This window comes from Macrobrachium rosenbergii, chromosome 11 (assembly GCF_040412425.1).
Source record: "Macrobrachium rosenbergii isolate ZJJX-2024 chromosome 11, ASM4041242v1, whole genome shotgun sequence".
Lineage (NCBI taxonomy): Eukaryota > Metazoa > Arthropoda > Malacostraca > Decapoda > Palaemonidae > Macrobrachium > Macrobrachium rosenbergii.
This window is the reverse complement of record NC_089751.1, coordinates 41,545,617-41,563,455: the sequence shown is the minus strand read 5'-3', so window position 1 is coordinate 41,563,455 and position 17,839 is coordinate 41,545,617. Positions and strand designations below refer to the sequence as shown.

The 17,839-nt window shown below is 36.6% G+C and overlaps 1 protein-coding gene across 1 annotated transcript in view; it reads left to right on the top strand.

Annotated features, from left to right (window-relative positions):
* Positions 1 to 791: 791 nt before the first annotated feature.
* Positions 792 to 17,839, top strand: part of LOC136843365 (peroxidase-like) — an 80,250-nt gene continuing 63,202 nt past the window's right edge. Inside the window, exon 1 of the mRNA XM_067111708.1 lies at positions 792 to 977. The gene's annotated coding sequence lies outside the window, so the exon portion shown is untranslated. The remainder of the gene's footprint in view (positions 978 to 17,839) is intronic.

The following is a 17,839-nucleotide window of genomic DNA, read 5'->3' as shown; positions in this document are numbered from 1 at the left end:
ACACTTGTTCTCACGAAACAACCACTTCTGCCATTAGCAACAATTATGCCCACTGTCGAGCAAACACTTTAACTGGGCGTGGCGAATTCAAAGCTTGTGCAGAAAAGGGTAAGGAACAGAGAAAAGCAACACTCTACCCCCTTGCTGAATGGCTGAAGCATACAAAAATAAGTTAAAATACCTTTAAAAAGGTCTCTTACTTTTAACTACGGCCCGGACGCATATATTCAGAATAGGTTTCCGTAAAATTTCCCGGTCACTACTGCATTTTACCTCTTCACGTCAACAGACGTGCGTAGAAAGCTTTCATGTAAGCTCCCGGTTTTAGTTAATTCTCCGTCAGGCGTGTTGGTAAAATTTCGAAAACTACTCTTGCTGTTGTTTTATCGTGGTTTCCTTGCTCTTTTATTTCTCAGAGAGAGAGAGAGAGAGAGAGAGAGAGAGAGAGAGAGAGAGAGAGAGAGAGAGAGAGAGAGAGAACATTAAAGAAAGTGGTGGCAAGAAAAAGAGCCAGAGTGGAGGGGAATGTGAAAACACGGGTTATAGGAAGTATAAGATAGAGAGAAAATGAGAGACAAAGTCAAAAATGAAGAATACAAGCAAAAAGGAAAGAGCCTAACTCTGCCTAGGCCCCTCAGCAGTGAAAAGAACTTTATTTGATTAATCTGTTTTTATGTTTTTACCTGGCATCATAAAATCAATGGCCAATGGTGCCACAACCAAATAGGCCTAAACTTATTCCAGTGAATTCATGGCAGCTCTAACTAATGAATTTGGTTGTTGAATTTCAGGTGCATCCTTGCTAGTTTTTCATTTATTAAAGGTTGAAACCATTAGAATATAACAGCTGGCAAGACTGTTTCCAAGCGATAAATCGTCGAATCTTCATCGTCGCTGTTTAGTAAAAGTGAATTATCAGGAAGGAATCAAGCAAATATGTCTTCATTCAGAACGGTTCACCTTTTCTAGACATCACGGTAAGATATACACGTACACATACGCACACACACAGACAACAAACTTTTGTAACTTTTCCTGAATAATTATCTCCACTAGATATGATCCAATTTAAATGAGGTCCTGTTATAAATATATATACATATATATGTGTGTGTAAATATATATATATATATGTATTTTATACACATATATATAAATATATTTACAAATATACATATATATGTGTGTATACAACAGTGATCATATACATGAATAGCCATACAGTCACAACATACATATATACAATATATATATATATATATATATATATATATATATATATATATATATATATATATATATATATATATTATATACAGTATATATATATATATATATATATATATATATATATATATATATATATATACAGTATATATATATATATATATATATATATATATATATATATATATATATATATATATATATATATATATATATATACATACACATATGCCCTTTCATGAAAACATATCCATATATCCAGAGCAAGCTAGATTAATAGTGTAGTTCGGGGATACTAAAAAAGAGAGAGAGAGAGAGAGAGAGGGCATAAACAAACTAAAGAAATACCTAACAAATGGTGTCATCTCTCCCTTTCAAGGGAAATGTAACGAGACACCGATAAGCTCAGTGAAAGAAAATGGAAAATTAATGGTGCCATAATGGCACCATAATGACAAACAAATGCTAATTGTTTTCAAGGCTCTCTCTCTCTCTCTTCTGTCTAATTTCTCGCAAGTTACCCTATTTCATTTCTCCTCGGTGTGGAATCGATATATCATTCCTCTTTACATATATGTTTTTTCCGTATCTGAATGCATGAGTTTTTTTTTCCTTAATGAGTTAACACTCCATACATTTTAGTAAATATTACCACGATTTTTATCATAGTTTACTACCACTACTGCCATCCCCCTCTTATATAAGTGACCATTTATATACAAGATTTTTCTCCAATACTTTCATATTTCTGTCAGCCAGGCTATAGAGAAAAGCAAGGCAACCGTCACTGCCTTGGTAACCTTTTAACTGGTGAATCGGGGATGAACCCTTCGTACTGGTAGTTCCTGATCATGGGGCATTTCATAACCAACATCAACCTTTTCAGTAAGCATGTCGACCCTTCTATACACTGCGACACTCACCTCTCGCTTCCAAACAATATTGCACTTCCTGGATTTTAATGCGTTCTAACACCTCTTCCATTCCATCTATCCAGTACTAATTTTGTGTTCTCCTACTTCCTCCCAGACCCTCTTACCACATACTTTTTCGCCTATCCAGCATCCACTATTCTTTCTACATGACCCAGCCATCTCAAAACCCTGTTCCACCTTTTCACTTCCATATATGCGAACATTCTGCCTCGCCTTACTTCCAAGTTTGATTTCCATCACCTCCGCCGTGAGGCTAAATTCGTCTTCTTGCTTTACCGGTATATCTTGGGCTTTATTCTCTAGAACTGTGTCATTGCATTCCTGTTGTATTCCCTGAGTATCATTTTAAAACTTCCGGCTTCATTGTCTCATAGATACCATAATGTAAGAAAATAACAAAACTTAAAATTTTATCCAATTTTTGGGAAAGATTTGGAACTTTGCACCCTCTTCAGTAGTTCCAGAATAATTTAACCTGCTTCTTGTCATGGAAGCTCTCGGTGTATCGGCGCAGAGTTCTTGTATGGCCAGGATCAGTTTAGGCAGTGTGCCAACTCAGCCCCTACACCATAACGATCTCTTCATTGATATACTAATGAAACTCTTCATCTCACCTGTTTCCACCTTTATATCTTTCATTCGCATGCAACATCCACACTTCGGCTCCTTCAAAGACAACTAGCTCAACAATACCTTAACAGATACCAAGCTTTTGTTTCAGATACACTCATCTCTCCTCCAACCCTTTGCAGAGATCCTATTCAGTAACCCAAATCTTTTCTAATCTTAACATCATCATCCATCACATACACTCCACAATTTGGATGAAAAGGAAATACTTTCGTTCAGCATCCATACTTGACAGCATTCAGTGCTCCATCTTCTGGGCTTCTCTCTACCCTCATACCCTCCTCATAATCTTACACTTTGAACTTTCACTAGCCTCTCTAGTTTCTAATCACTATCATCGACTAACATTGTATCATCACTTAACACTTACTTCTGCACCTACGTAACTTGTGTGCCATAATTACACCCTCATCTCTTTTCCTTTCCTTGTCGTCTCTAACCGCTACATAAAAAATAATATAAATATATATAATATATATATATATATATATATATATATATATATATATATATATGCCAACAATGTAGTTTTAGTGAACCCTTTTCACACTTTCACTTCAGACCAGTCGCTCTCCGATCAACATAAATTCGCTGTCTACAAAAAGTTTAGTCGCTCTCAGCAACCTACTTTGCGAGTGATACATCCTGAACCCTGGATGCTGCATCTCAATCAGTTCTTAGTTTCCATGTGCCCCACGCAAAGCCTTTTCTTTTTAATCTTAAGCTTTTCACATAACTGCTTCACATCAGATATTTTCCCCCGCACATCCTCACCCTTGCCTAAATCCTCACAGCTTTTTCCATATCTAACCCTCTGTTTTCTGAGTTATTCAATAATATATATGTGTGTGTATGTGTGTGTATGTGTGTGTGTGTGCGCGTGTGTGTATTTATATATATATATATATATATATATATATATATATATATATATATATATATATATATATATATATATATATATATATATATATATATATATATATATATATATTTAATATGTATATATATATGTGTGTAAAAGCCTCCGTAATTTATTTTGCTTAACAGAAAACGGAGAGAGATAAATCACTGATAAAATGCGCATGATTTGTGTGTGAGAGAGAGAGAGAGAGAGAGAGAGAGAGAGAGAGAGAGAGAGAGAGAGAGAGAGAGAGAGAGAGAGAATTGACAGATTGGACCTTTTCAGGTATAGTAACGAACCTCGACTAAAGGATTCGCCCCAGAAACGCCTCTGCTTTTATGTCCTCCCAAATTCACTCAGTGGCTCCACTCTGAGAGAGAGAGAGAGAGAGAGAGAGAGAGAGAGAGAGAGAGAGAGAGAGAGAGAGAGAGGTGCGGAGTGTTTGCAAGCTTGTGTTGAATGACACCACTTTGGAACTTGTTTTTCGGAGGATAAAATGTGATAAAAATGTTTCCATTTGATCTAAAAAAATGATAAAAATTCGAATTAAACCCATTCAAACAAATCAAAAACGTTCATATGGAAACGGCTGAAACAATCTGAAACACGACGAAGTTTTCAGAAACGTTCCTCTTCACTTGAGAGACGTGTCACGGGCCGAATGGGACTTCGCATTCCGATAATAAGATTTACTTTAAGGCGGAGGTTTCTTTAGATCCCGATGCAAATTCTTCTTTGAATAGTTTCCGCATTAATGGCGTCGGATGGAGTTCGCCTCTGGCAATGTTTCAGTAGAATAAAATTACTTGGTCTGAATGTATATTATATACATATACGAACACATACATATATGTATATATATATTCTTAATACAACAGTGCCCTCTCAAATTCTTGATTTCTTCACATTTTGGAAACGCTTGTCACTACTAAGTCTAGATCAAATTTGAAAATTAAATGAAAATGTTCTGATGCCCGACCAATAAAAAGCAATACAATAAACTAAATACTAGGTTATGATGGTGAAAGTGGGTCTATTCCAGCTCTACCAAATGTATCTGAATTCGGCAGATACATAAGTAAGCATCAGCGGGAACAGACTTATAGGTTATCTTCCTTACTAGGTAATTATCGTTACCTCGTTCTGACACCCAGGACCCAAGAGCGAATCTCGACCGGGTATCACAATATCTTCATTTCTTTCTTAACTTGGATCTGGCTTAGTAGTGACAAGCGTTTCCAAAATGCGAACAAATCAAGAAGTGAAGAGGGTATCGTGGTGAATAAAAAATTACGTACGTATGTATTAAAAAATTATCACTAAATTCTAAATATATATATATATATATATATATATATATATATATATATATATATATATATATATATATATATATATACTGTATATATATATATATATATATATAGTGTGTGTGTGTGAGCACGCTGACGCCTTCTGTAAATAAGTAAGTGCTTGCAAAAAATCTGAGGTAAGGAGATGGCTCATCTTAGAATGGATCAATATGTTATGTAAATGTCTTCTTCCTTGTCCACTCCGCCGCGAAGCATTTCCTTTAAGAAATGACCTTTTCGCCGTCAAAGAACAGACGTGCTTGCGTACACGAGTACACGCACTCGTGTACGCATTTACATGCGTACGCGCACGTTCCCACTGGTTATAGATCAGGCGTGCGTGCGTGCGAGCGTGCGCGCGTCGCTCCCCATTTCCACCCCGAGTGTTTCCGAAAAATACGAGGGCCGGGTCTTCCTCGCCGAGAGTCATATGTATTCAGAGAAACTTTTGCACATTTTTCAGAAAATGACGATAAATCCACTGACCATTAAGAGTCCATAAAACTGCACCGCATTATTTGAAATATAGTGAACGAGAAAAGAGTCTTGTTATGCTTTTACGCTTTTTCGCTTTCTTTAGAGGAAAACAAATAATTTTCTTTCTTTTATTTTTTTTAATAATCCGTTCGAATCCTCAGGGCGACATAGCCTGTAAATGTTTACAATTGTTTCCGTCCGTTATTAGTGGATTTTATTAAGGAATAATTTTTTTTTTTTTTTTTTTTTTTACTTTTTGTTTGCTTACTTTGAAGTATTGTTATACTGACCTCATTGCGTGTAGTATATCGAACACGCAACCCATTTTGCGTATACGTGAACACTACAAGTAAATTTGTATATGTATGAGTGTGTATGTATATACGTGAATTTTCTGTCATATACGACTTTTTTATATTCAATAATATTAAGCCACAAAGGTCGTTTACTATCCAATTCACTATACCTCGGGAATAACATGCACCCAAGGGGAATTCTAAATGATAAGTGCTTCGTCCGCGGCTAAATTCCAACCGATGCCTGCTTTAGCAACAACGATAGACAGTGACTCAGACCATCGAGCCACCAAGAAATATACATACATACATACATACATATATATATATATATATATATATATATATATATATATATATATATATATATATATTCAGATGCATATATAATATATATATATATATATATATACATATATATATATATATATATATATATATATATATATATATATATATATATATATATATATATATGTGTGTGTGTGTGCAGGTATTTGCATTTGTAATTATGTATATAGGTAGGCCTTTATGAACAGAGATATAGAAATACCTGGAAACCAATTATGAACTAATAGGAGAGACCTGTGGGTGAAGCCTAAGGCCCTCTCCCTCAGGAGAGGAGTCCCAAATGGAGTTCTAGTCAAAACAGCTTACCCTTATTTGTATGATATCTAAAAGTGTACACGGTAGGTGTACACGCTTAAAGCGGTTGCGCAACTATTAAGTCTCCCAAAAATATGAATATAATTTACTTATCTATTTCATTAAGAAAGGTATTTCACCCCTGTTTCATTAATTCTTTACAATTAACTGCTATATTTCCCTTGAACTTTCGAGTGAATTTTCCCCAAATTCAGTCGTTTTTCCGATATGAAGATTCAGGAAAAGTTAAATAGTATTTGATTAATAATAACAGGAAAAAAATAAATGTTGGCCACCTTGTTATTTTGTTGAACGTAATAACAACAGCCTTAATATTTCTATCCATTCGCAACGCTTCATAAATTGAAGATGGGTCCGTGAAATTCTGCCCACAAGTTTTCGTTGGTTAAGAAAACGCATCTTCCACGGGACATAATGAGGTAAGATGGCCATGGTTTTCTCCGCCAATAATCTCAACAAAGTTATCAGGAAACATTCTTTGCCTGCTGATAACTGCAAGTGGGAATGTATGGATTTTCAAAATCTTGTCTCTCCATGCAGATTGTTTTGGCCAACATAAAAGGAAATTTATATACAAATTTAGATGTATTTTCTTCTGTTTGTAACCGGTGAAAAATTTAGACTGCTATTCATCTACCCAGGAGGTCTTACGCGGGAAGAGGTAAGACAGATTCTCTAGCGAAGCAGAGTTCAAAATACCAAAGTACGGATAATTTGTGGAACGTATGTCTGAGCAAATAATGCTAGTCGTGCAATTGCCAAGTTTTATTAATCACCTTTTCCCCATTTACAGACATCTTCAAGGGAATAATGTAAGGAACAGATGAAAAAATTAGCAGAAACATTAAAGGAAAGTGGAAGCAGAAGAATGATCAAAATCAGCAATTGTAAAAGTACCATCAGTAGCAGCAGAACCTTCTCTCCTCCCACTTTCCTCAACAGTGTCACTCCTTCCTCTCTCTCTCTCTCTCTCTCTCTCTCTCTCTCTCTCTCTCTCTCTCCTTTTTAGTATGACTTAGCCCTGTCGTCGTCTCCCGACGTGGGTTCCTAATTAACCCCCCGCCCCCCGGGGAGAAACAAAACATAGTCCTACGCGAAGATGACATCTTGAAGGGGCCAACGAACCAAAATAGCGAGGTGCTCTTTGCGTCTTCAGCACCCTCGCATAATATAATGGTTTTTACAATCCTTAAGATCCTTGTGTCTTTTGAGTCTTTCTTTCAATCCTTGTAAATAATGTCAGTTTTGGAATCACTGTATGTGTGTATATATGTACACATACACACACACACACACACACACATACACATATATATATATATATATATATATATATATATATATATATATATATATATATATATATATATATATATATATATATATACTGTATACACTGAATATGCGTGTGTGTATATGATAATATAATATATATATATAATATATATATATATATATATATATATATATATATATATATATATATATATATATATATATATATATATATGACAACTTTCAGAACTCTCGCACATTGCAAGTTTTTGGATTCGTTTTTACTATTAGTTTTTCTAAGTCTTTTCCTGTATAACAGTTTACAGCATTACTGAATCTGATAGCGGTTCTTTAAAAGGTTGAGTAAAATGTGATTTGTTATGCCCTTATATTTACGTTTACGTTCTAATAAAAAAATCCTTATTTAGGACAGATCTTCGTGTTGGTGAGTTGTGACAACTTGGGCAACCAGCGCAGCAAATTCTGATGGCAAATTCCAGAATCTTAATCTTAAGCATGTACGTGATTCTTTCATTTACTACCCGATCTTAATATTTGTTTTATCTTCGAGCTGATTCCAGAAACCTTGTATCTTTAACTCTGTTTCAGAACAGCTGTGTAATTACATTTCCCTGTTAAGTATTGGATACTGATTCCAGAAACTTTGTATCTTGAACCCCGTTTCAAAACGGCTGTATAATCAGATTTCCCTGTTAAGCATTGGATAATGATTCCAGAAACCTTGTATCTTGAACCCCGTTTCAAAACGGCTGTATGATTAGATTTCCCTGTTAAGTATTGGATATTGATTCCAGAAGCCTTGTATCCTGAACCCTGTTTCAAAACGGGTGTATAATTAGATTTCCCTGTTAAGTATTGGATATTGATTTCAGGAACCTTGTATCTTGAACTCTGTTTCAAAACGGGTGTGTAATTAGATTTCCCTGTTAAGTATTGGATATTGATTCCAGAAGCCTTGTATCTTGAACCCTGTTTCAAAACGGCTGTATAATTAGATTTCCCTGTTAAGTATTGGATATTGAAATTGCCGAAATGGTTTGATGTCTAGATCGCTTCTAAAAACTAATTAATTATTCATTTATTAATACAATGTCTCCGTTGCCTTTCCGTTCCAAATGCGTTCATCGTCAGTTGAAATATAATTCAGAAATGTAAGACGTACCATTTCACAATAGAAATAACAAGATCATTTATCAATGAACTGTAAATATGTCACCCCGAATGAGTTTGTCTTTGTCAGTTAGATTAATTTACTGTACTTCATCTATTTCACGTCAAGAACTTTGAGCATTTCTTGCATATTCAGTCAAGTGCAAAGCAATAAATTGAGTGGTTATTACTATTTCAAGCTCTAAATTTAAAGGGTTGAGCTTAAGGTTAATTCTTTTTCTTGGAAGAAAAATATACCATTAGCAACCATATTTTGCTTTCGTGAAGGTTGTCTACGTATTATGCACGCGTTCAATGCAAATACCCCCCTCGGTTGCCTCTGTTCTTGTGGGGTTTGTAAACCTTTTCTTGCCTCACATGGGCTGTGCTACACGAATGAGCCCAAGTTATTATGATTACTATGAACTTCGAATGAGAAAGTTGCTTCCCAGTAACAACAGGAGTTGAAATTGTTGTGGCAAATATTATCATCGATGCCTTACAAAAAGCTAGAAATGTAAATTACCATTCTCTATGATTTATCTTACGGAATGGCTTCCTGAAGACCTTGAAACGTATAAAAAGCTACTCAAATGCCAGAAGTGCCTGTTAAGTTGGTAAACATGCAAGATCTGACTGACAATCGTCACAGTTAATCTTTTTTATTCATATTTGCCTTTTCCCTTCAGACTAAACAAACGGCAGAGCAACCACGTGCCTTAGTATGCTGAGCTTAGTACTATCACATGAGAGCAGATAATCTAGGCAGACACACCGGAAATACTGAACGGCCACAGGAAAGGCAGATATAAAAACCTTGTAAATATAAAAAAAACAAGTGAAAAGTGCGCCAAAGTTTCTTCGGCACAATCGAGTTTTCTGTACAGCCGCTACAGCGCATAATCAACACCACTGAAAACAGATCTATCTTTCGGTGGTATCGGTATATATGAGCCGAGGCCCATGAAACTTTAACCACGGCCCGTTGGTGGCCTGTCCTATATCGTTACCAGAAGCACGATTATGGCTAACTTTAATCTTAAATAAAATAAAAAACTACTGAGGCTAGAGGGCTGCAATTTGGTATGTCTGATGATTGGAGGATGGATGATTAACATACCAATTTGCAGCCCTCTAGCCTCAGTATTTTTAAGATCTGAGGTCGGGCAGAAAAAGTGCGGACAGAAACAAGTGCGGACGGACAGACAAGGCCGGCACAATAGTTTTCTTTTCAGAAAACTAAAAAGGAAGAGCAGGGAAGTGAAGACAGAGTTCCAACCCCAAAGGCTTCACCACTTCCGATTCTTCGTACAGGAAGTTATAGAAATCAGCAGAAACGAAAGTAGAGTGAATTTAAAAGAGGATTGGACAGGGGAACACAAACAGTCTGACGAAGCGAAAAAGTACAAATACCAAACAATCTGTGATTTCTGGTTTTCACAGAGTAAATGTAGGATGTGATAGCCTGCCAGGCATTACACGGTTATCATAAGAGAAGTGATTCTCTCCTTTCGGCGTTAGTAGTATATGCATTCAGTCAAAGTGTTGGATACTATAGTCGAATATGTAAAGTCTACATGTTTAGGAAAACCAAGTATTTGCGCGTGATCACAGTTTCGCATGCATCTCCATGCATAGTCAATATTCTCATTGATTCATATTTCAGTGAAAAAAGCAGACAGAATCTCTTGTCGTTAAAAAAAATGGACAATAGAAAAACGATAAAACTTTGACAAAACAATCTGCGAGGCAGGCGTGAATATGTTATTGATTTGGCGAGAAATAGCCATCACCAAAGCAGTTTCCTCGCCAACGCAACGTCTTTGGCGGATTCTTTAAGAGGCAGCACTCCACGGGGTCCCCCCATGGAGTCTCTGTGGGTAGTCCTTGTCTATTTGTTTTGGGGATATTCTGAAAGATGGGGATGTGTGATTTACTGCCGTCCTTTAGTGAGACAGACGGAGAGACAGAGACAAAGACATGGTCCGAGAGAGAGAGAGAGAGAGAGAGAGAGATGAGCAAATTCATACTCACGCAAGAAGCCGATGCCAGTAAAGAGATAAGGACAAAGGAACGGGGTATTAAAAATGAACATATAAAGGAATACAAGGAAATAAGAGATAGTGCTTTTAAACAAAAAAAAAAAAAAAAAAAAAAAAAAAGAATGAAAATTTGCACGAGATGCCACTTTTTAACCTTTCAAAGAACTAGCCTTGAGTTTGACCTTTTAAAAACGCTCTTGAGTAAATGTCGGGGGATATTGTAAATGGGCGCATTCTGCCTGCAATCTTTCATTGCAAATGTAATTTCTTTTTTTTTTTTTTAGCTGTTAGCGGAGGTAAAAAGTTACAGTCTGGATGGGAACTAAAAACCAGGAAACGTTAAAATGCATGCAAATAAAATTTGTGAATTATCAAAACATGAAGAAAAAGCACAGCCGTAAAAAAAGACGCTTAAAACCCAGAGAGAGAGAGAGACAGAGAGATAATCACACAAGCAAAATATTAAAAAGAACTGTCGAGATAGAACAGGCTGGCCAGGTGAAGTAATAAACAAACAAGATATACTAGAACGTACACTTAGGCAATTTGAAATACGAGAGAGCAACACGCACGGAAAACTTGCCAAACGACAGCAGACTGTGACAGCGTCAGGCTGACCAAAAATATAAATAAATAAACAGATAAAAATCTTAAAAAAGACATACATCGGCCTTGTTGAGTTACGAACTGACTCCCGAACCTCAAATACAGACTTGTTCCCATGTAACCGAAAAAATCAGTCATACAAATGAACAATCGGAACAACGCTATGACGAACGCAACTTGATAAAGGCACGTGGAAGTCAAAAACGCGAGAAAAACACAAACAACAAACACGGTATCTATTCGTGAGTCAGCAAATAGGTAAACAATCCCGGCACATTCATGAATGATATTCCACATTCGGATGTATGTTGTTTACATTGTAAACAGCACTGGCTCCCCTGCTCCCTCCAGGCAAGTGTTTAGATTGCAAGGAGACTGTTCACCGAAAACTACGTTTAGCTTATGGGCCCGATAAAGACTCTATGGTAGTTGGTTTTTTTAAGGTGATGTCTTTTCTACTATCATTATTCCATTGGGGCATTTTCGATGCGCTTGCAGATCAAAGGAAGGGAGCTATTATCAACATAACTGTTCATTAGCACTGCTAATTTTGTTGTTATCTCATTATCCCAATCACAATAAATGTTTGTATGAGTTATATTTTGATTTCTTTATTACTCTCATTCTTCTAATGCTCCTTCAGAAACAGAGCATCAAACTCGGAAACAATATATGAGACAATGATGAGGAGGAATGAAACCTCTAAAGCGCCACCTATGTAACTGTAATACTCACTACACAAAAGCAAAAAAACAAAATCTGTAGACTGGTTTTTAGCAAGATACACCAACTAAATTCCTTTAGTCCTTCAGTTAATATTCATCAAACTAAGATTCAGTATACCTATATTCAAGAGATTTCCATCTGTCCAATAGTTTTACTTTTGCTGTCCAAAAGTGTTTAAGAAAACAGATATCCTCGTTAGTCCAGCCGTGTTTTAGAACACCACTATAAATGCCTATATATCCCGACTGGTCTAATAATTGCTCGTATTTTCCTCAGTCGATAGATAGAGGGTGAAGAAAGAGCTGCATAGTCACGCCTTTCGTATTGTGAGTCAATGTCTGGCCCCTTGATTTATGAAAACTGTTTTTACTCCAAAGAATAAAAGGCTATGTATCTTAGTCGTGCATGTTTTATATTAGTATTTTATTTAATCTAGCACTTATCTGTAATGGATAGCCGCTCTCGAGGTCTTATTAGACTTCTCTTTAGACGCCAACCATTACTAGATTTTCTCTCTCCATTGAAATGTGCCATTTTCGATACAGCTTTGTTTGCATTGCTTTTAAGCAGCCATTCATACTTTTTTGAAGATAATAATGCACAATCTGGAATATTAATTGGGTTTTTAGAAGACTTCTCATGACATGGAAGTGAGCCAGAATAAACAGCATTGAGGCAATATTGGATGAGGTTTCAAGTGGCAGTTGAGACGAAGGCAGTGAAGGTGAAAGGTTGTTATTGAGACCCAGATGGTCCACCAATAGATCCACAAAGGAAACAACAATGACGAGATGGAAAGCAATTTAAAGAACACAACATAATGGGAGAAGAATGTGCCCACTTAACACTAGTAGTTATACCTCCCTAAAAATGCTATCTAGGTGAGAGGACCAAGAGAGCCATCCTTAAATGCCCAATTCCTCACTGAGATCTAAGACCTCCAGTACTCTTTAACGCTTGAGCTACTGGTTGATACACTAACTTGATGAAAGGTCACAAGACTCACTAACTTGATGAAAGGTCACAAGACTCTGACGTAAGCCTAATCAAAGTTTAAAATTTTAGCTAATTCTTATCAAAGCAGATCAATGGTATGCTAAGAGTAGGCCTACTGGTATAATCTTCCGAATGATGGTGCCACTGAATAACTTTTGCTTCCTGCTATGCTATATAAAGTCTGATAACAAAGTACCACGTAATGAAAGAGAGTTAAGGAGCTTTCCCAGTTACAGAAATCTATATGTTTGCAGAAATTTCTTGAAATACTATACTACATCAGAATCTTCAACTGAATGAAATGCCTGGAGTTTTCAGTCAATAAATAGATTGTGGAGAAGTTCAGCTCATCATCAAAATAAATGCACCTGCTGATAAAAATACTGTCTAATATTTTAAAATAGAAATATATTTACTGGCAGTTCCTCCCCAGCCACGGTAAGAATCACTTCTGAGACCTCTGAAGTGGGCTGAAATGTAACATTTTCTATTCAGTATGCAAATTCACCACTAACCCAGACACTAAGCAGAATTATAAATTCATTGCCGTGGGAACAAAAACAAATGCAAGATTCACTCAAAACTTTTTGTGATCAAAAATAGACTCTTGCCGAGCTGTGTGTTTAGATTTACATATTAACTCAGTCTCATGCATCCCCCATGCCAGAAACCATAAAGAAATTAGCCCGTTCCCCTTCTCAAAAATGATGCATAGGAGGCATCAGAATGTACATCTAAATTTTTGTAAACACATGGCAAGAAATAAATGGATACTGCCACAAGTTGGTGACCATTTAGCAGCGTCCCAGCCACAATCACAAATGGAACTAAGAGATGTGAATTTTGTTAAAAGTCCCGAATGCAAAAGCGAATACGAAGTGTACCACTTGTGTTAAACAAGCATGCGGTAAACACGGCAAAATGAATATGACGTGCAACGAGTGCCGAGATACATTATTAGGTAGCGAATAAGATAAATCATAGATACTCTGGACGTTTGGAAAGCTTCCTTTTTCATGGTTTTATCTCGACCTGACTAGTTTTTTTTTTTTTTTAACAATTCGGTCTGCGTGTGAATGCATGCGTGCGTGTTTTATGTGTGTGTGTGTGCGTTACTCGCTATGAACACAACATTTTTCCTGTTACTGGGTCTTAGTAAAACTGTACACTTTGTGTCTACAATAACCTAATTGTTATCATTTTCATAACACTGGCATATCTCAAATTCAAATTGAACATTTTTTTTTTCGTTTCGTTTGCCATAACATAAACGTTTGGAGATCATACCATCATCACGTAAATGTGTACTACGTAGTAAACGATTTTTACAACAAAAACAATGTTACTGTTAAAGGATTATCTATTCTGCTTTATTTTATTCACGTTTCTTATTAACACATTATCTATAGTTGGACTGATAATACATATCAGTGAGTGGTGAAACTAGATAAAGCAGCAGTATGAAAATACTAAGTTTGAAAAAATTAATGCATTTCTCCACTGGGGTGTCGAAACACCCTGCCAGATGAAGGATGTTCCAAGACCAATCGGCCTCACGTATAGAGGGAAGTAGAAACATAAAATTTGTAGTCATCATATTTTAACTCAGCAATTCTCTTCGTGATTTTTTTATAGATCTTTTTAAATAAGCTATTTTTAACGTTAAAGCAGATATTTAATTGACTGGTATTCCTCTGCGATGGTGGTACGGTTTTATTCTGAAAATCAACGTAATTTTCCTGCTTGTAACGAATGATAGATGATAACCAAACTTTTTAAGATATCCACACACAATTTTTTCAGGGTTCATGTCTACCAATCCTTTTTATTTATTTGCCTCTGGGAAAGCTAACCATTGTCTCGAGAGCAAACAACGTTGCAGTTAATCTGAGTTGATAACCATACTGGTCGCGACGCCTAATCACCTTTTACTGGTCTTGAACATAACCTTATTTATTTGCCTCTGGGAAAGCTAACCATTGCTTCGAGAGCAAACAACGTTACAGTTAACCTGAGTTGATAACCATACTGGTTGCGACGCCTGAGTTAATCACCTTTTACTGGTCTTGAATCTAAGCAGAGGTACATGTAATTAATGATTAACATGACCACGGCACTATTGGGTACCACTGAGAACCGTGTCAAATACGTAGATAAGACAATGCGTTCCTAATTTTCTCGTCTCTAAGCCTGAACAGGAAGACGCTAACCACAGCAAAATCAACTCATCTTAGGATAATGATACCAATCACCGATGTAGATAGAACACAGAATTTTTTTTTTTTGTCTAATTCTGATACGGATAATGATGCAGGTATATTGCACACAATAATTTTAATTTACTAATAACTAAGAAACCTTACAGCAGTCGCCCTTATAAAAGCAAAACCTCAGCTGTTTCGGCGGTAATGGACAAGAAGAAGACAAGAAATGAGAAAATATTTCTGGCAAGCTTCTAGGATTTTAGAAACACATCGACAACAGCCCGTTACACCTAAACGGCCATTCCAAAAGCATATGAAGCTGATGCTAGGCGTCTGGGCTTGACCCAATTAGGTCAACAGCTTCCAGTGTTGATGAATGAAAAAGATCTTTCCTAAAAAGAAGATTTAAAGTAAGTATTCTACAATCATTTTTACAATAAAACAAGTAAAAAATGCTCCGAAGTTTTTCGGCGCGATCGAGTTTTCTGTACAGCTTATAATGCTGTATGAGCCGCGGCCTATAAAGCTTTCAGCCACGGCCCGGTGGTGGCCCGTCTATAGCGTTGCCAGACGCACGATTATGATTAACTTTACCCTTAAATAAAATAAAAACTAATGAGGCTAGAGGGCTGCAAGCTGGTATGTTTGATAATTGGAGGGTGGATGATCAACATACCAATTTGCATCCCTCTAGCCTCAGTAGTTTTTAAGATCTGAGGGCGGACAGAAAAAGTGCAGACGGACAGACAAAGCCGTCCCAATAGTTTTCTTTTACAATAAAAAAAAAAAGGGGGCGTTACTGATATTATATTCCATTCCGTCTTCGTCTCGAATAGTATCTCAATTGGCTTTATACAAGTAAAATTACTCAAAATATTTAGCATTCGGAGGACTTAATTGCATGTTTTAAAGGAAACAACCCCGGTCCTTTAAACTATTCGTCAAAACAGATAGAAAATTGTCTGGTGATCATTAATATGCAGCCTTAAAAGACATCCGTGGTATTTTTCAAATGCAAGAGGTATTTTTAAAGTACCTTATCAGCGACAGCATCCCAGCTAAAACTCAGGATTTCCTCACAGTAAAGCATAATTGCCCACTGCTACCAAAAACCCTGGCAAACAAGGGGAACTATGGCATTTCTCGAACCGGCTCAACAGAAAAACCTGGTGACCAAGGTCATTATGTATTTCAAGCGGCCACTCTGAAAAGCTTGGCGAGCTCAGCCCAAAAATAACGGACCTCTTCTTTCCTGTTCTCGATTAATAACCTTATCCTGAAATGCCACGGTGAAAGGTATGCCTGGAATAAAGTAAGCGAAATAGTTTTTTTGAAATTCAGAGAGCTGTTACAAGCCAAATCCTGATATATACTAACGTTATACATCCTTTGTTAGGCAAGAGAAAGTGAAATTACGAATTGCGATGCAGACTAGACTCGTATTCTCACAGCTACACCCGCCTAAAGAATAATGACAGGTTATCCTAACAAACTGGTACAACAGGATTTTTCTCGTCGTAAATCTGCACCAAAAAAAACAGAATGTTCTTGGACACTGATAGACAGACAGAGAGAGAGAGAGAGAGAGAGAGAGAGAGAGAGAGAGAGAGAGAGAGAGAGAGAGAGAGAAAGTATATCTTAGTTTAACCAAACCACTGAGCTGATTAACAGCTCTCCTAGGGCTGGCCCGAAGGATTAGATTTATTTTTATTTTTACGTGGCTAAGAACCAATTGGTTACCTAGCAACGGGACCTACAGCTTATTGTGGAATCCGAACCACATTATAGGGAGAAATGAATTTCTGTCACCAGAAACAAATTCCTCTTGTTCTTCACTGGCCGGTCGGAGATTCGAACTCGCGACCAACAGAGTGGTAGCTGAGAGAGAGAGAGAGAGAGAGAGAGAGAGAGAGAGAGAGAGAGAGAACAATTACACAATAAATAATTTCACATGCAAAACTATTACGAACACTGGCAAAGAGGCACCCTTTGATTGCGACCTTTTCATGCCACTCTTGAGTAAATGTCACCGGATTTCATACGTGGTTGAATATTTACAGACTTTTTAGACAACATACATGACCTACATACCACTACGATATGGAATATCGTGCTCGTGTTTAAAACCTTACGAGAAATGAGGCCTTTTCAGTCTGGTCACAAAAGGAATGGGAAAAAGGTTTAACCGTTTTTAAAAACTCAGATAAACTGACGAACAGCTAATCGAAATTAGATCAGCAAGATCAAGCAAACACACAGGAAATAAAAGCGTAGTCGTGCCCAGGAAAATTTACAGGCAAGCAGATTGCAAGCAGAGAAAAGGAAAGACCAAG